Source organism: Aotus nancymaae, unplaced genomic scaffold, assembly GCF_030222135.1.
Source record: "Aotus nancymaae isolate 86718 unplaced genomic scaffold, 86718_ANA_hifiasm-v0.15.2.pri h1tg000032l_0, whole genome shotgun sequence".
Classification (NCBI taxonomy): domain Eukaryota; kingdom Metazoa; phylum Chordata; class Mammalia; order Primates; family Aotidae; genus Aotus; species Aotus nancymaae.
The window spans coordinates 278,433-296,279 of NW_026988445.1; positions in this window are offsets into that span (position 1 = coordinate 278,433).

Below are 17,847 nucleotides of genomic sequence, written 5' to 3' on the forward strand. Positions count from 1 at the left end.
TCTGCTAACAGAAGTTAGCAACACAGCCCAGTGATTTTTAGTATACATTAAAAGCAGCTCTACGTACGTCATCCCATGCAGGCCTCATAGGGCATGTGGGCTGGGGCAGGGAGTGGCGGGGGGCGGGGTGTGGGGGGATCGTTGCCTCTGCAGCTTTCACTCTCTGTCTTGCCTCCCCAGCAGAGCCCTGGTCATGTTCAGGTGGAGCCTCCCATCCTCTACTGTCACCCACTTCAGGAACAGAGACCCTATTCCTGGTTCCACAGGGGTGGCTCCTGATAGACGAAGGGAATTAGCAAATGGCATTTCTCCGGGGAATCTTTTTGGGCTAGGGGTGAGCACAGGATCGAAAGCAGCCCAATCAGACTGAAGACAGAAGCTCAGATTCCATAACTGGGAAAGTGTTCTTTCTCTCCCTTCCACTGTGCCAATTACTCACAGTTGTCTCTCATCCACGGGAGGAACCTTCAACCCTCAGGTGAAGCCAACGCCAAGTACAGCAGAGCAGAGAGGGAGAAAGCACCTGGGCTCTCAGGAAAATGGGGGAGCTGCTGAGTCGACCCACCCCAAGGCCTGCCCTTCATCACTTACACTTCCTTATTCGTTGAGATTTTGCATTTGCTCCTCCCTTTGGTTCTTTGACACTAGGATAGTACTCCTCCAACTTTTCTGGTAAATCCCTTTCTATCTCCTTTACTGGGTCCCCCGACACCTTCCAGTTTCTAAATGTGTTTTTTTTTTTAATGATTTTTTCTAAACAAAGTCACCTCTGAACGTCTCTCCACTTTCTCTCAGGGAGATCTCAGCCACTCCCATGGCTTCCTTCTTTATTTAAAGATCTGTTCGCCAAATGTTTACATTTCCTTACAACATCTCCAAGTGATGGTCCAGCTTTAATACCTCCAGTAAACTCACTGATAATTCAAATACCTTCCACATTGATGTAGTTTCTCTTTAGAGTCAGCAGCCACTCCTGATTTCCCAACTTCAGAAATAGTTGCTTAAATGTATGCGAAAGAGCCAGAGGGTGTCTTGCAGAACCCAAGAACAGGAAGTGTATCTAGAAATCTGACAGCCTACAGGCACCCAGGCAACTGTTCCCAGGCTCTCTCTCCGAAGTTATCTCTGCATGGGCTTTCTTCTCGGTTTTGCAGCCTGATATCTTCATATGGAAGCATGAGGCCAGCAGCAGGTCACCAGCTGGGCCAATCACATCTTCAATCTCCCAGTGAGAGAGAGAGAGAGAGAGAGAAAGAGAGAGAGAGAGCTCTTTCTTTGCTTTAGTCCCAAGCTGAGGAAGAGTTCTGATTGACCCATCTCGGGTCCAGCGTCCCTAAACAAGGGCTGTGCATTTACACAGTGGCCTCCACAACAGCTGTGGAGAGATAGCGGAGCAGAGGGTGCTTCCCAGGAAGGGGGAAGAGTCCATTCCCAGAAAGGGAGGGAGTGCCAGGCTGCCAAAACAATAGGGGCCTAGTACAAACAGGACACAGGCCCTTCCCTGTGAGTGAGGGGACAGTTCTCAGAGAAAGGAGTTATTAAGCGTACGGGCAGAAGCCCAGTGATTTCACTCAGGTCAGAGACCCTGGAGCCATTTTTGACTCCTCCCTCTGTCACCATCCACCCACTTCCTTGATGTCCAGTAAGACACTAACTCCTACTACTTCTTCCCAAATACTTTATAGTCCTCCCTTCCTTTGGTTTCTCACTCCAGTTCCTTAGTTTCAGTCCTCATTGCCTCTCCCCTGGGTTCTCTAATCACCCCACTGGTTTGCCAGTCTTTTTTCTACTTTTATCCAATCTATAGTCAGACTAATCATCCTAAAATACCACCAGGAAGAGCTTTCTTCCCAGATCTAAAAACTTTCCAATGTCACCTGGCTGTAGAACAAAGTCCAAACGCTTTGGCTGGCTATTCAGGAACGTCCCCAGCTGCCACTGGCATTGTTACTTATGTTCTCCACATCTGAGGTCTTTGTGGCCTTTCCTGACAGGAGTTTCCCAGCCATGTGCCCAGGGTGTGATTTCACCCACCCCCTGCCTTAGGAGTGGGACTCAAATGGCTTAAGCCCACCAACATAGCCCCATCACCCTGACCCTAGCTACTGGCTCAAGAAAAGACATTGAGCTAGATTCAAGCCAGCCAGCATGTTCTCCAGGCCACAGGCATTGGCTCGGGGGACTGCGTGTGAGCCCCACAGACCCACCAGAGCAAACCTCAGGACTTGTGCTGGTGAGGCTGGGCATAGAGGCTCTTTCTTCTCCTGGACATGAATTAAGAAGCTTACAGTCCAAGGGGTTGCTGCCAACCGTCGTAGTTCTCAAGAATAGCTGTAAACAGGGCGATTGGCCTGAAAACAATTTTCTGAAAGCCAGTTCATCAAAAGCCAATTTCTGAATCAAATTAAAAATATAAGCACATTTAGGCTGGGCACGATGGCTCACGCCTGTAATCCCAGCACTTTGGGAGGCTGAGATGGGCGGATCACTTGAGGTCAGGAGTTCGAGACCAGCCTGGCCAACATGGTGAAACACTGTCTCTACTAAAAATACAAAAAATAACCAGGTGTGGTGGTGGGCGCCTGTAATTTCAGCTACTTAGGAGGCTGAGGCAGGAGAATCTCTTAAACCCAGGAGGTCGAGATTGTAGTGAGCCAAGTTAGCACCACTGCACTCCAGCTTGGGTAACAGAGCAAGACTCCATCTCAAACAAACAAACTATATATATATATATATATATATATATATGCATGTTCATTGACTGTTTTTAAAAAGTATATTCCTTAAATCATGTTTTTGGCAAATTGGTCATTTGGCTTCAAGCCGGGGAAGTGGAGTCAGGACGAAGCCTTCAGAAGAAGAGAGGAAAGACACAAATGCAAAGTCCTTGGTGTGGCTTTGAACTCTGGATTGGCCTTGATTGAAGCCTGCCACACCTCCTTACTTTTCCAAAACGTGAGTCAGTCCATTCCTGTTAGAGTTTGACCCAGGTTTGGTTGGGTTTCCTGTTACTGGTAAGTGAAAGCATCCTCACAATGTATTTTTCTGAATATTTCCAAATTCTGACCTTCCAGCCCTTGGCTCCAGTCAAACCAGTCTACTCACCTTTCCCCAGGTCCTCATCATGCTTTTCCATTGCATCATCATTCTCTTCTGCTCCTTCCTTCATCCCCTCTGCCTGTTTGGCATCCCCTTGGCTTTCCAGACAGAAGCCTCTCCCTGTTCCTGGGGCAGCCCCCGTAGGCTGCTACAGCCCTCCACGGCCCCTGCAGCCTTCCACAGCCCCTGCAGCCCTCCACAGCTCCTGCAGCCCTCCACGGCCCCTGCAGCCCTCCACAGCTCCTGCAGCCCTCCATGGCCCCTGCAGTCCCCCACGGCTCCTGCAGCCCTCCATGGCCCCTGCCTTCTCTGCATAGCTGTCCAGCTTCTTTGGTCACTGGGATCAAAAACTCACCAAGTTCCTTCAGAAGGCCAGTGGGGGCCAGGCGCGGTGGCTCATGCCTGTAATCCCAGCACTTTGAGAGGCCAAGGCAGGCAGATCACAAGGTCAAGAGATCGAGACCATCCTGGCCAACATGGTGAAACCCTGTCTCTACTAAAAATACAAAAATTAGTTGGGCATGGTGGCATGCACCTGTAATCCCAGCTATTCAGGAGGCTGAGGCAGAAGAATTGCTTGAACCCAGGAGGTGGCAGTTGCAGTGAGCTGAGATCCTGCCACTGCACTCCAGCCTGGCGACAGGTCTCAAACAAACAAACCAGAAGCCCAGTGGGAACAAAGGCAGCTCCCCACTGCCTTTGAAAGCTCCTTCCTGCCTTTCATCAAAGGCCTTCTGGTGGCCCCCACATGCTGTTCTTTGCTCTCTCTGTGTGCCTGCTCTAATCCCAGTTCTGTGGACAGGCAGCTTCTTCGTCACCATTGCTGTTCCCTTGTGACGGCTGTTACTTGTGCCTCGCACAGTCCCCACTTCTACCTCAGGATGTCCTTCCAGCTCCTGTTCCCTCAGCTGATTGTCTCATTTTCTCCCTGGGTCCAAACTAGACTTCCTGGACCCAGTCCAATGGGAACCACTAATCCTTTTACACTAGACCATGCTGGGTCCCTGCCTAGCCTATGGCTGGCCAGATACCGGGTCAAGTGTTCACCCCTGTTCCAAACGCCTGTGGAGAGGTGATGGGTTATGGAGTCCCCTTTGGGGTACCCCTTATATACAGGTTGAGAGAGGGGAGGCCTGGCAACCTAGAAATGGACTGTGGGCATAGCGAGACCACCTGCATTTTCAGAATGCTGTCCCACCCATTTGGCTGTCAATCACACACCCCACTGTGTGCTGCTATATGGAGCTATTTAAATGTTTATTATTTAAATATTTGTTATCAGCCAGGTGTGATGGCTCACACTTGTAATCCCAGCATTTTGGGAGGCCGAAATGAGTGGATCATTTGAGGTCAGGAGTTTGAGACCAGCTCAGCCAACATGGTGAAACCCCGTCTCTACTAAAAATACAAAAATTAGCTGGGCATGGAGACATATGCCTGTAATCCCAGGGAGGCTGAGGCAGGAGAATTGCTTGAACCTAGGAGGTAGAGGTTGCAGTGAGCCAAGATCATGCCACTGCACTGCAGCCTGGGTGACAGAGTGAGACTCCGTCTCAAAAGAAAAAGAAGTTTGTTATCTACATTTTTGTATGTTTGCTTCTTATCTCTTCAATTAGATAATCATTATTATTATCAGCTATTCCATAGACAGAGCAGGCTACCCCACACGTAGAGTAGCCCAAGTAGATTATAACATTTCTTTTTTAAAAAAAAAATTTTTTTTTTAATAAAGATGGAGTTTCACCATGTTGGTCAGGCTGGTCTTGAACTCCCGACCTCAGGTGATCTGCCCACCTTGGCCTCCAAAGTGCTTGGATTATAGGCGTGAGCCACCACGCCCGGCCAACATTTCTTAACAATAGAGATGAAGGCACTAAATTCTAATAAAATGATAACAATAAATAATAGTTACTGAGCATTTACCATGTAACTGCTTTACAGAACAATTAAAAACACCTGAGTGGAAAGCCTCACCTATGATATCCCCACTTCACAGATGAGGAAGTTGAGGCCACAACTCACAACCAGTCAGAGGGCTGGTGATTTGCACCCAACCGGTTTGATTCCAGAATCTGTGCTTTTAGCACTTTGCCCCTTCTGCAGTTGGTGCTGACTACATATTTATTGTTATTGTGAATACCGTGTTGAATTATGTCAGGTTAGTCCTCACTGGCCAATTTGTTCTATGAACACTTACTTTTTGGCCAAAAGCCTCCCTTTCACAGTCAGGAAACTGATGCCAGAGAAATATCAACAGAGCAAAAGACAATCCATTTTTGAACCAAAAACTCCCTCTTGGCTTGAAGCAAGCTCATCAGCCAGATGCTCCGCCCCTCTCCCATGTTTTGCTGGCACGGCTTTGCAGAAAGTGGATCCAGAGGCCGTGTGCAAGGTGGCTTCCACAGGCACAAGCAATTGCCAGACAGGCGTGCAGGCTGAAGCCCCAGCCAGCAAATCATTTCAGCCATTTTCACCTTCCCTGCATGCCAAATTCCGGGGGCAGAGGTGGGGCATCTTAGCTTGGATTCCCTTTGACTGGTGTTGAGGTTTCCCGGAGCTAGGGGCCGGGCTAGTCCCACCCAAGCCGTCAAACCATTAATTAACCCTGGTCGCACTGGGTCCCCAGGACACTCCCTGCCAGAGACAGCTGCACCTCCCTTTCCCCAACCTCTCTGCCAAGGCTGGAAAATCAGCAGGCCGTTTGGCTGTTTAGGGGCTGTGGATGCTTCCAACTGAGGCAGAAGGGCAGATCTGCCCACTTTACGATGGAGAGGTAAAGGCAGACAACTCATTTAGAGCCACGCAGTTCTGGATGGATGTCACAAGGAGCACTGAGGTTACCTCCTCCAACAGGTTTCTTGCTCTAAGCTTTCTCTCCCTCTCTCTGCCTCTCTTCCCAGCACCCCATTCCCTGTAGGCCAGGCTTTCTGTTTATCACCGAGACCCCCTCACCTCACTCTCCCTCCTTCGCAAAGCCCTCCCATGCCCTGGGAGCCTTCTGAATCCCGACTTGAGCATAAAGGAGTTGGGGGAAAAGGGAAGAACTGTGGGTGAGAGGGGGGATGGAAGAGGAAGCAGAGATTCAGCTGACAGTGCCTAATGGTGGAAGGCGTGTCTCAGGCCCGGAAAAGCCACACCATGGCCTCTGTTTTTCTGTGCAGCAGTGGCCCTGACAGGGAGATGGGGTGTGGGGAACCCGCAGAAAATCTTTTCTAATGAAAGGGCTGGGGGAGGACTTCCAAAGGAGAGAGGGAGAAAGTTGCCAACTCAACTCTTCCCCATTCTCTTACCTCCACCTGTTTGTCTACTGACCTCCTTAGCTGCTCTTCTGTCATTTCCTGGACAGATCAACATTTTCTGAACAGGCACAAGATATTAACTAGGAAGCTCAGATCTGGAAGAGCAGAAACCTTACACTCACCCTGTCCAAAACTATTTTCTTTTTTTGAGATAGAGTCTCACTCTGTTGCCCAGGCTGGAGTCCAGTGGCACCATCATGGCTCATGGCAGCCTCGGACTCCTGGACTCAAGAGATCTTCCTTCCTCAACCTCCCAAGTGGCTGGAACTACAGGCACACGACACCATGCCCAGCTAATTTTTAAATTTTTTGTAGAGATGGGGTCTCACTACGTTACCCAGGTTCAATACTATCTTTTTATAGTTGAGGAAACTAAGGCCCAGCTAGGAGTGTATCTTGACCAAGATCACACAGCTAATGAGCGATAAAGCTGAGATGGAAAAATGTGTTCTTTGTACTGTATGGGGCTTATTCATCCACATATGCAAGATATCCCCATGGAGAGCATGCAGGCCAGTCTCCCAACACAGTGACTGAGAACCTGGACTGCTTCTTACCTCTTCAAGCCTGCCCAGGGGGCCTCAACTTGTCCTGCCACGGATTCTACTTCACTCAGTCACTGTGGGAGTGGAAGACACTCACAGAGCGGGTCATTCTGTGGAGGCTATGCCCAGAGAGGCAGCCATGGCCCTCCCCATGACACACAGCCCAGATGCTCTCTGCAGCTCTTGGCCTGTTTGCCAGGCCGGGTTCTGCTTGTGCCCTGGGATGGGCAATGCCCAGGACCGACAAAGCCTGTTCCATGCACACTTGGCCACAGTGGCTGGTGCTGGTGCCTCCTGCCCTGCAGGCTGGGCACCTCGAGGATTCCAAAACCTTACCACTACCAACAGCTTCTCATCTGGCAGCTGAGTGGACATCCAGAAGTGACAGAATGGAAGCTCTGGCCCTCTCTGGGCACCAGTCAGTGTCCAGCACTGTTACTTCTGGGTCTATGAGGAGAGTGCTGGTGGTGTGGGGGTGAGAATGAGGGGTAGGGTGGCAGGCTTGTCATCAAACTGCCTTAGAGAAAGGCACCCTGAGTGTCCCAGGAAGAGGCTATTAATAGGCCTCCCTGCACGCACTCAGCGGTCCTGGGCTGGGCTGTGTGAGGATGAGTCAGCAGATGGAAGGGCTGATGGTGAGCTTGGGATGCAGAGCCGCCTCTTCGAAGGGGAAGTGGAGGCTGTGAGACTGCACTTTTGAGCAACCCTGGTCTTGTGCCACCCCACCCTCTTCTAAGTATATAATCTGTTTAGCTGCTATATTACCAGTGTTGTAAATTCCAATTCTGAAGCCAGAATTCTTTTTTTTTTTTTAAGAGACACGTTTCCCTCTGTTGCCCAGGCTGGAATGTAGTGGTGCAATCCTGGCTCACTGCAGCATCGACCTCCTGGGCTCAAGCAATCCTCCCACCTCAGCCTCCCAAATAGCTGGCACTACAGGCATGTGCCACTATGCCCGGCTAATTTTGAAGCCAGAATTTAAAGCAGCAAAGAAATCCAGAAAATCCTTTCCCCCACGTCCCCTCTCTTACTTCCTCTTCATTGAATAAGCTGGGCGCAGGGAAGAGGGCTCCATCCCTGGCAACGTGGAGGGCTGCTCAGCCACTAGGAATGCCCCCTCCACACCTTCCCAGCCACTGAGACACTCCAGGACGAGCTCCCAGTGTAGATAAACACATGTTGAGCGCCAGGCCCTGTGAAAGGCGGTTTCACACATTTTATCTCATCCCCATAATGACCTTGGGAGACGGATATATTGATATCTCACTTTCACAGATGAAGAATCAAAGCTGAAAGTGATTAAGCTATTTGTCCAAGGAGCTGTAGCCACTGTCATTTATCGAGTGTCTAACAGATGCTAGGGGTTTGCGTGCAGTTTTTCCTTTTTTTTTTTTTGTGAAAGAGAGTCTCACTCTGTTGCCCAGGCTGGAGTGCAATGGCATGATATCGGCTCACTGCAACCTCCACCTCCCAGGTTCAAGTGATTCTCCTGCCTCAGCCTTCTGAGTAGCCAGGAATACAGGTGCCTGCCACCATATCCAGCTAATTTTTTGTATTTTTAATAGAGAAGGGGTTTCACCATGTTGGCCAGGCTGGTGTCGCACTCCTGACCTCAGGTGATCCACCCACCTCAGCCTCCCAAAGTGCTGGGATTACAGGCATGAGCCACTGTTCCTGGCCTCACAGTTTCTTTAAGGAAGTTAAAGGTCCTCACTTTTTACAGATGAGGAAACTGAGGCTCAGAGGGGCAGGGCAGCCTGGAAAGTGGCCACACTGTGCCTGGGTATGCCTGCCTCCCAAGCCTACGCCACCTCCAGGCCACAGGGCAGCCAGGATTTCAGCTGCATCGCTGCCTCTAAGTCCACCACACCTACTGCCTTCCTGATGAAGGATGGCCTTGTGTGCCCTGACTGAACACCTATCAGTCTATGGTACCCGTCATGATCAGAACCAGCAGACTGGCCTCAGGTCAGACCTTCCTATCTCATACATGACAAGTGCAGCTCCATCCTTTAGAAAGGAGAGAGCCTGGCAAGCTGATTCCAAGGTCAGGAGAGTGGAAGTTAAAAGAGCCTAATGGGGACACTTTCCTGCCATCAATCCCATGGCCATGTGAGCAGAGCTTCCTGTCAGCCCCAGGTTTGACTGAAGTGGCCTTAAAGGTAACAGATGTAACATCTACCTGCTAATTTCTATTACATCACAAAAGTTCTGTGGTTTGTGGTTGGTAAATTTAGATACTGGAATATTCGACTCCCAGGAAAGGAATATATAGAGGGAATTGTGAGGAGATGAAAAAGGAGTCTCCAATGGTTTTAACTTTTGGTTTTGTTTTGTTTTTGAAATGTCTCGCTCTGTCTCCCAGGCTAGAGTGTGGTGGCACAATGTCAGCTCACTGCAACCTCCACCCTCCAGGTTCAAGCAATTCTCGTGTCTCAGCCTCCCGAGTAGCTAGGATTACAGGCACCTGCCACCATGCCTGGCTAATTTTTTTTTTTTTTTTTTTAGTAGAAACAGGGTTTTGCCATGTTGGCCAGGCTGGTCTCAAATTCCTGGCCTCAAGTGATCCACCTGCCTCGGCCTCCCAAATTGCCAGGATTACAGGCATGAGCCACTGTGCCCAGGCATAACTTTTGGTTTCTAAGATGCTACAAGTGGTGGAGACAATGGTGAGTCAAGGGTGTTTTCACACATCCTTGAAAAGGTGAGATGAGTCCTTCTTCAGCTGGTTTCCCCAAGTGCCATTGGCTGGGGAAATTAACAATAGCCATTTGGTTGAGTGCAGTGGCTCACATCTGTAATCCCAGCACTTCGGAAGGCTTGAGGTCAGGAGTTTGACACCAGCCTGAGCAACATAGTGAGACCCTGTCTCTATAGGAAAAAAATTAAAATGATCAATAGCCCTTCCCCTTCCCGTCTGTAGTCTGCTTTAATTATTTTCATAGCCCTTTTCTCTAACCCATGTTGCATTATATATGTATATATGTGTATAGATATATACCTGTTTATTTATTTATTTATTTATTTATTTATTTTCTATCTCCTCACTCCCCTATAAGAATGTAAGTTTCACAAGAACAAGGACTGTGTCTCTTATTTACCGCAGTTTCCCAGGGGCTATAAACATAAGAAGCCTTCAGTAGAGACATGCTGAATGAATGAGTGAAGGAGTAGATGCACCCTGAAGGGTGATTTAACCCTCTATAAATATCTTCCATGTCAGTTTCTCTGGGGAGTGGGTATCAGAACCCACAGTCCCCTGAGCCTGCAATCCCCTCTCAGCATCAGCCAGAAGAGAATCTCCTTGGGTTCTGCCCTCTGGGGTAGGGGAGAGAGGCTGGTGCTTGTGATGAGCCTTCTGTTGGGATCTACCAAGCCCTGAGCAGAGGATGGAGGAGACACAATTCCCACCCTGTCCCAAGGGAATCCCCATTCTTGCGAGTTTCCTGACAGGAACGGGGCAGGTCTGCAGCCAGTTGTAGAGACCAGGGAAACTGTGGAAAGGGCCACCCTCAGTGATTATGGGTCCTTCAGCTGCCCACCCAGCCTAAGCCCCTACAGCCCTGCTTCATTCACCAGTTTTCAGAGCGACAGCTAAGCTGCACGTACACAGGAGGCAGACGCCAGCCCTGTTGTCTCTGTTCCCAGGCCCCAGGATGACAAGACACTTGGTGTGTTCAGATGAAAGGGCTCTCCTTGCAAAGGGCAGGATTGCCAATCCCACTGAGCTCCCTGGAATGGGAAGCTGGACTCTCTGAACTCGTGATTACCACTGTTGTGGAGATTAAAGACTTCCTGTGGGAGAGAGCAGTTCTCCCGAGCCAAACAACACTAAGGGCTGGCCAGCGACCATCTTGTGGGGCCTCCTTGGCAGCCAGAGCTGGAGGGACTTGGCTCTCTCATCGAGGGCTAACCTGCTTGAGGAAAAATCAAGGTGTCTGGGCCAAAAACAGTCCCTGAGGGAGTCCTGTGCTGAGGCCTGGGCATTCTCTTGGCTTCCTCATCCCCAGCCTGACCCACCTTGGCAAAAGCAGCTACCATGGCACACCCAGTAGGAGCAGGCCAAGGTCCCCGCGCACTTGCCTCTCCCGAGGATTTCTGAGTGTGTGGCGAGGAGGAAGAAGGGCACGCTGGGGAAGCCAGCTTGCAGGAGCCTCGGGGATGGGGAAAGGCCTCTGCCTCCTTATTTGCCCCACCAAGGGCCTGAACCAGTCAGACGCTGGGAGGCTGGTGCGTGTGATGAGCCCCCACTGTTGCGACCTACAAAGTCCTGGCAGAGGATGGAGGAGACAGAGTTCCTCTCAAACTGTGCCCCAACCTGGCTAAAGATCAAAAGCATCTGGAACTCTTAGTAAAAAAGCAGATCTCAGGCCAGGAGCAAGGGCCCACACCCTATAATCCCAACACTGGGAGGCAAGGCAGGAAGATCGCAAGCCCAGGAGTTTAAGACCAGTCTAGGCGACAAAGTGAGACCTTATCTCTACAAAAAATTTAAAAATTAGCCAGGCATGGTGGTGTCTGTGGCCCTAGCTACATGGGAGGCTGAGGCAGGAGGATTGCTTGAGCCCAGATGCTGAGGCTGCAGTGAGCTGTGTTTGCACCATTGCACTCCGGCCTGGGTGATGACAGAGGAAGACCTTGTCTCAAAAAAACAAACAACAACAACAAAAAATCAACCCTCAGGCCATACCTTGTGAGTTCTGGCTCACTCTATCTCAGGCAGGTCCTAAAAATCTATTTTTTAAAGAAGATAATCCTGGTGCGCCAGCTCTGAGTGCCTGTGAACAGGGAAAGTAGGATGGGGCACTGGGCGAGGGTCAGCAAACAGGATTCTGGCCTCTGTTCTTTCATATGACTTTGGGAAAGTCACTTTGCTTCTCTGGGCCTCAATATCCTGAGCTCGAACAATGTGTTCCGTCCTCAGAGTGTGCTCAAAGGGATGTGTCGCCGTGCGTGGCCGTGGTCCCAAGGAATGCTCTGATCTCTAGGCCACCCTTAGCTGGGAGGAAGACCCTTTAGGAGGCTCTGATAATAACAGTGACAGTCAGCATCACTGATGCAGAGCCAGGGTCTGAGCCTAGCGCTTGATCTGCATTGTCTCATTTTGTCTTCACTAATAACCTTAGGGGGCCACACTTGCCCACAGAACTTTCTGAAATAATGGAAATATTCTGTCCATACCGCCCCAAAACAGTGTAGCTAGCTATGTGTGGCTGTTGAGCATCTGAAATGTGGCTAGTGCAACTAAGAAAATGCATTTTAAATTTTATTTAATTTTACTTGAATTTCAAAGCTACACATGGCTGGGCACAGAGGCTCATACCTGTAATCCCAGCACTTTGGCAGGCAAAGGCAGGCAGATTACCTGAGGTCAGGAGTTCAAGACCAGCCTAGCCAACGTGGTGAAACCCTGTCTCTACTAAAAATACAAAAATTAGCCAGGCATGGTGATAGACGCCTGTAATCCCAGCTACTCGGGAGACTGAGGCAGGAGAATCACTTGAACCCAGTAGGCGGAGGTTGCAGTGAGCTGAGATCACACCACTGCACTCTAGTCTGGGTGACAGGAGTGAAACTCCATCTCGTAAATAAATAAATAAATAGCCACACATAGCCAGTGGCTACCATATTGACCAGCATGACTCCAAGATGTGATCTAGTATTATTTTCATTTTAGGAACCAGAGAATAGGATTAGAGAGGTGAAGTGATGTGGGAGACCTGGGATTTGAATCTGGATCTGAGGGACTCCAGGAGGTCTCCTCCTAATCACTGTAGAGTTCCACCAAGTCTGGAAGGCAGGACTCCAGTCCCAGCCCTGTGTCTGAGAAGTAGCTTGACGCTTCTCTCAGTTGGGGGTACTGTCCAAGGTCCTTCTAGCTTGGACACCCCAGGCCAGTATATTTGGAGGCATGGGGAGAATAAGAGGAATGCAGTTGCCTGGTGTCTAGAGCCTCCCAGACACGGAGGCATCCATGTCTACCCACCAGGCTCCTCCTGCCACAGTTCTCACAAGTCACTGGTCTCCATGTCCCAAATGTTAGATGCTTCTAAAGACAGGCTACTCCTCATAACACTTCTACGACGTAAATAGTATCATACCCATTGTACAGTTGCAGAAACTGAGCTTCAGAGCAATGAAGTAAATTGTCCAATTTCCCACAGCACAGTGAGTGGTAAAGCCCGGACTTGAACTCTGATCTGTGTGATCCCAGAGGGTGAGCCCTTCACCTCTGCCCTGTGTGGTCAGAAGGTTGAGCTGAGGCCCCAGGAACCTACTCAGCTGAAAGTCTGCTTTGTTACCAAGACACACTCATCCCCAGCAGGATCCTGTCACCCTGCCTGAACCCAAAAGGGATTCTGTTCTCCTGCCAAAGGCCTGGCTTCTGGACCCACCTAGGCCCATGAAGATTGGTGTACAGGAGCCTCTAGCTGGAAAACCAAAGAGGAGGAAGAAGCTGCTGGGGGTTCTGTGGGCTGGACTTCCCACTCCCAGAGCCCAGACATACCCCATGTGGGGCTGAGAGGAAGCAGAGGCCTCAGTGGCCAGGGCAGTGGGCTTGATTCCTGAGGGGGCCACACCGTGCTCTCTGCTTCAAGGCAACCCCTGCCCACAGGCCAGTGTCCCTGTTGGAGCCTGACAGGGACTCAAAGTCGTGACAAAACTCAAAGGCTAATGTCTTCTACATCTGGAGAGGCCAAAACTGCCCTCGCCAGCCACACTGACACATGCACCATTCAGACTGGCGGCTTGGGGCCTGGGATCAGCTCCACAGAGTCCCACAGGGTCGGACAGGCAGTGATTGCACGGTGTGCTTGTGTGTACTTGCAGGCACATGCACATTCATGGGATGGAAGTCAAAGGCAGGAGGCAAAGGCAGGAAGCCATCAGCCCTTTTAGCCACAAAAGATCCACTCTCTAGGCAATTAGAGAAAGAGCTCCAGAATCCTGGACCTGCCAGAAACAATCTCTGAATCCCACCAACCATGGCTCCAGGAGAGCACCAGGATCAACCGCAAGGCAGGGTGAGGAACCTCCTCACACACTCACACTCACCTTCTGCAAGCCCACCCACGCCCACCCACACTCACCAACACAGTCTCACCTCCCACACACTCCCGCACATAGGTCATGCACACACTGCAGACACCCATATGTATGTTCACACACGCCCCATGCTCACACGTGTTTTTATGCATACATTCACACATACACACTCACATGCACACACATACCCCCACGCACACACATTCACACCCCCACCCTGGCTCACACACATGGCACACATACACATTCACAGCCACTCACGCAGACTCAGCAGAGGTCTGAGTCAAGGAGTGGCGCCGAGACAAGACCTTGTCCATTTATAGTTTCTGCGAGCGTGGAGGAAGTAGGGCTCTGCCCCCTCCCATCCTCTGAGGTGTTCCAGACAAGGGATGTGGAGAAATACCCAGGAGGGCTTCCCTGCACCAGCAGTGAGGTGCCCAGCATTGGCGGGCTGGCCTGAGCCACCCCCAGAAAGGTCTCATCAGCTGCCTTTCTCCCACTTTGTCGAGGATGCCCTGGGCCTGCACTGCTGCGCCTGCCCCTGGGGGCTCAGGGCAGGGCTGGACACCACCGCAGTGGCCCCTCTGGTGAGGGTGTGGAATTGCTAGGGAGGGAGAGGCGGTGCTGGGGAAGGGGAAACACGACTTCTCAGGAGCTTATGAAAAGCGCATAAATGGAAAGAGCTTCTCAAGTTGCTGCTCTTTTCTGGAAGACAATTCTGTCTTTCCCACAAGGCCTCTGGGAGCCATATCCCTGTGTCCCCTGTATGATCAGGCCTGCCCCCGCCCCAGTATTAGCCCACAGAAGTTCTTCCAGCCTGATCAGCTAGAGACCCTGAGCCCCCAAGGGGTTTGACACAGGAAACCTACCTACCCATCTTCCTGGGGCCTCCCCAGAGCCCCCCATGAGCACAGTGTTGTAAGCTTCGGGTGAGGTTGAGGGCTCTGGCACCAGGAGCAGCAGGTGCTCCTGGGCGGGTTGTTAGGCAGCTGGGCCTCCGGGTCCTGGCATCTACCCTCCAGACCATTTATTTCCTCAAATATTCCATCCTGGCATGCCCAGGCCACACTTCGCTCAGGCTCTTCTGTGCTCAGGCCCAGCAGCCGTGGCCCTACAGACAGCACCCCTGTGTTCTATGTGGTCCCTGGATGCTCACAGGGACACAGCCCTAGCCTCAGATCTCCCTTGTCTGGGCCCATCCTCCCATTGTTCCTGCCTGACTGTGTTCTTGCCAAGAGCTGCCCCAGGGAGCTGGTCGGGGGAGGTTCCGATAGCTTCTTCATACATCCTGGAGGAAGCCAGTTCCTCTTCTGGATTCCTGGCCATGACTTCACAGAACTCAGAGTCTACACCTCCAGCCCAGCAATAAAAGCAAATAGGCTGCAGCTTGCTCATCTATTTATATTCCTATTGTCATTTCCCTTGCAACTGTCCCCGCCATACTAAGTAACTTTCTATAACCTTCTTTGGAGAGTTTAAAAACATGGACTCTGAAGCCACACTGTCTGGGTATGACTCCTGTCTCTGCCTTTTACTAGGTTGGGTAAATTACTTAACCTGTCTGTGCTTCAGTTTTCTCATCTATAAAATGGGAATGAAAATAGTACCTACCTCTGAGGGCCACTGTGAGGATTCAATCATTAATATGCCTTTTTTCTTTTTTTCTTTTTTTTGAGATGGAGTCTTGCTCTGTCACCCAGGCTGGAGTGTAGTGGCACGATCTTGGCTCACTGCAATCTCTGTCACCCAGGTTCAAGTGATTCTCCTGCCTCAGCCTACTGAGTAGCTGGGATTACAGGCACCTGCCACTGCGCCTGGCTAATTTCTGTATTTTTAGTAGAGACAGTGTTTCACCATCTTGGCCAGGCTGGTCTTGAACTCCTGACCTCATGATCCACCCGCCTCAGCCTCCCAAAGAGCTGGGACTACAGGCGTGAGCCACTGTGCCTGGCAATCATTAATATGTCTTAAGTGTCTTACAGCCTCTGTTCTAAAAGCAAACACTAGATGAGTGACTGCTATTATTACTTACAGACATAAAAGTAACCAATAGAAGAATGGCAAAATATCATCAAAATAGCCAGGTGGGTGGAGGAGTGTGGTAGGGAGTGCTGGTGGTGAGCTAGGTTCCTAGTCTTCCAAGCCATGGCACTGGTGGCCCCTGTGGATGACAGACCAATATGAGCTGCTTTAGGCACATCATTTGGAGCTATGGAAGGGACCTTCAGTGGAACTAAAACCAGAAAAGATGATTCCCTCTGGAGGTGGGACTCAGGGTGCCAGGGGAAGATTTCTCATTTTAGGCCCTCTGTGCTGTTTGATTTTCTCCCACATATATAACTTGTGCTTTTAAAATAAGTAGTCTTTTAGTTTTAAAGAAGTTGCTAACAAAGGCTGCCAGGGCCGGTTGTATGCCGGAGTGGGCTCCCATCAGCTCATGATTTGAGAATCCATGGTCCATGCTGGAAGTATTTACACCAAGGGAATCAGCAAATGCTACAAGTCAGGGCTTTCTATTCAGAGACTTGGTTTCTTAGCACATCGCTAGAAAAGCCAGTTATCCCTGTGGTAACTTAATCGTTGTGATACTTCCTGCTTAAAACTCCAAAGATTGGAAGGATGGCGAGTCCCTCTCGTGGTCTGTGTTCATCCTGAAACTCCACTGGATGTAAAATTTCATCCTTCTGCTCTTCAGGGTGCTTCTGGTCAGCCTGAACCTCTGAGAATTCTGGCATGGCCAATTGAGCCAAGGTGTCATCCTACTTTCTGCTCCTGTCATAATAACAGAGATTTGGGACACTAGGCGACATTTATTCATTTATCCAAAATACTCGTATTGAGTATCTGTCACTTATCAGGTGCACTAGACCGAGGGAGCCCTAGTCCCAGTCGCAAACCCCTTAGGGCTGCCTTCTGCCTCATTGGTAGAGCAAAGGCCCTAGAAACATCGTAGCAACTGGAAAGTGATGCTGCCTCCAGAACATGGGAATCACCTGGGCTTGTTAAACGCAGACGGCTGGGCCCTACCCCACCTCCCACTCTCAGTTTCTGATTCAGTAGAAATCACAGGTGGGGCCAGAAAATGGCACATTTCTCACAAGTTTCCAGGTGATGGTGATGCTGGTGGTTTGGGGACGGCACCTTAAGAACTGCCATTCTAGAAATTCCAAACAGACCATGATTCTTCAAGGCAGGAGAGACCAATGAGGGGAGGTTTGTATTTCTATCCTTGAGCTAATTTACTTAATTACTGTCTCTTGGCTTAATTACTTCCCTTAGCCAGTGAAAGTGTTGGTTGAAGGCAGTTCCTTGATGTGGACTACAAACACACTTGTGAAAATGCACACACATTTGTATTTACTCAATGGCAATTCCACGCTTCAGCTACAATCCCTCCAGGTCTTTAGCACTGTGGTTAAGTATGTGAGGTCTGCAGTCTCGAACCCTAAATTTCAGTCCCAGCCCTGCCACTTGCCAGCTGTCAGACTCTGGGCAAATCCTCCACTCTCTCTGAGCTGTCATTTCTTCAACTGTTGGCTAATAACAGTACCAACCTCACAGGATTGTTCTGGGGCATCTGCTGAAGGGGACAAGGCATAGAAAGTGCTCAGTACTCAGAACATCCCCAGCACCTGGAGGCCAGCATTAGTCTTGACAGACATAACAGTACTGTTGCTTCCGATTTGTGTTTCTAACTAAATATTAATATTTGTACTAGAGGTGGTTTGGCGGAGGTGATGTTCTATTTTTAATGTGTACTCTGTGTCTGTCACCAGACTAATATTTGGGGGTTAGGGTGGTCAACTTCTTCCTTCCTCTGTGTCCTCTAACCATGCTCTATTCCCAGGGGATTCTCC